Source organism: Myotis davidii, unplaced genomic scaffold (genome assembly GCF_000327345.1).
Source record: "Myotis davidii unplaced genomic scaffold, ASM32734v1 scaffold924, whole genome shotgun sequence".
Lineage (NCBI taxonomy): Eukaryota > Metazoa > Chordata > Mammalia > Chiroptera > Vespertilionidae > Myotis > Myotis davidii.
The window spans coordinates 393,976-395,996 of record NW_006294764.1 but is presented as its reverse complement, the minus strand read 5'-3'; the positions used below and the strand labels follow the sequence as shown (position 1 = coordinate 395,996).

General features: G+C 41.6%; 1 protein-coding gene across 1 annotated transcript in view; it reads left to right on the top strand.

Moving 5' to 3' along the window:
* TMEM69 (transmembrane protein 69) overlaps positions 1 to 2,021 on the top strand; it is an 8,481-nt gene that overhangs the window by 2,010 nt on the left and 4,450 nt on the right. Inside the window, exon 2 of the mRNA XM_015567517.1 lies at positions 555 to 961. The gene's annotated coding sequence lies outside the window, so the exon portion shown is untranslated. The remainder of the gene's footprint in view (positions 1 to 554; positions 962 to 2,021) is intronic.

Genomic DNA, 2,021 nt, shown 5'->3' with positions numbered 1-2,021 from the left:
AAAAAAAAAAAAAAGCTTTATTGACTTTATTGAGAGGAAGGGAGAGAGAAACATCCATGAGAGAGAAAAATTGATCAGCTGCCTCCTGCACGCCTCCCCACTGGGGATTGAGCCCACAGCAGTGACCTGATTCATGGTCCCACGCTCAACCTCTGAACCACACCAGTCGGGCTCCCCTCATGTCTCAAAACAGTTTGTAATTATTTTTTCTTCCCATTTTTGTGGTTAAGAATAGTATTTCCTCAGAAAGTTTCTAGATGAAATTATTTAGAATGGTACGTATGTAGCTGGTTTTTGAAGGTAAAGTTTTAGACGAGTATACTCGTCGACGACTGAAAAAAGAACATTTTGTGAAAACGTGTATACACGTTTCTGCCCGGGAAGGGGTTTTAATGAAGGTTCCAGGCCCTAGCAAAGAGAATCGAAGTAAAAAGATTTTTTCCTCATACATTGGTGTCCCATACAAAACTGGAATTCTGTTAATATGGAAGATAGAGAAATGGATATTGGATAGGCAACTAACACTATGTTCCATATTTACTTTTGCTTATTAGGACCCTAAATCGCAGTGAGATATGCCCCGTAGATCTGAGAAACCCTGTTGTTATGCACACTAAAATATGAGTTCCAGAGTTAACAAGCAATTTGGCCAACTCACACTTAGTCTAGACTCCAAATCTCTCCTACCGAACTGCCTAGGAAACCTGGAATAGAGAGGTAAAGACCCGTCAGGTACCCTGCAGACTTCAAAAGCCGGATTTCACTAAATTCAGAGAATGACCCAAGACGGAAAGGAAAGCCCAAGGTAGGAACCACTTAGCGCTGCTCACGATCCTACCCGGATTCATTTTTTTCAGTTGACAGGAAGTGAAGGACTATCCCACGTGCCGGAAGTGCCTTTTCAGGAGTACTTGGCTGTTATTGCAGCTCAGGTTTTCGTCTCTCCGCGCGACACTAGCAAGTAAGTAGGAGGGCTGCTGCCAGAAATGCAGGTTGGAAAGGGGGGCAATCGGGGTTGGCAGTAAACCGGAGACAAGGGCATTGTTGGGGAAAGTTCACCGAGGATCCGAGAGTTCAGACTCCATCTCCTTTTCTCCGATGTGGGCTCTGAGGCTTGCAGTTTGCAACTTTTTCTTTTGGGGCAGTGGAAATACTGAGCGTTTCGCCTGAATTGAAGCGGATTAACCCTTGGGTCTGTTCTTAATTCCCTAACCAATTGGCCGCCCCCGGGTTTTAGGCTATCCTTTATTCGCTTGAACTCACGAGTTGGAAAACACATATATCACAGTGCATAGAGAGTTCCAAATCTGGAGAGAGCGCTGGGATTTTAAGTGGGGTGGTTCAGAAGGCCCTTAAGCAGGTGATTTTGCATAAAAGTGATTGTATGGGCCCTGCAGAGAAATGTATGTCTGGGAGTTACGAGGTGTATGTGGTGGGTGTCATTTTAAGATCTACTCAGAAAAAAAAAAAAGATCTACTCAGAGGCCCAGGATAACTTAACTCATTACTTGCTTCCTATGTATAGAATGACATTGACAGTATACAGGAATTCCCAGATTTGTGATCAAAAAATTAGTTCATTGCCTTGGTTAGAGCGTCTTTCCCACAGTCAAGGTTGTGGGTTCCATCCCAAGTCAGGGCACATACAAGAATGAGTAAGTGGGACAACAAATCAATGTCTCTCTCTCCCCCGCTCTCTAAAACTCAGTAACTAAAAACAACAACGCACAAAGAAGTTAGTTCATTAAAATTGTTAATGGAGAGGCAACTGTGGGCTTGGGATTTAAAAAATAAATTGGTTTGTGATTTTTTTAGACACCTCATTTTTCTGGTTAAGAGTGGGGGACACATACAAACAAAAAAACGGGGGAAAAAGAACAAGGAATGGGACATAAGACATATGGATTCATATTCTCAGTCACTTTACTGGTTACTTAAATTATGTACGTAAAATAAATCAATAATAAAAAAGCATTAAAAAAGAATAAGGAGGAAATAAGAATTTAAAATTTTAAAATATA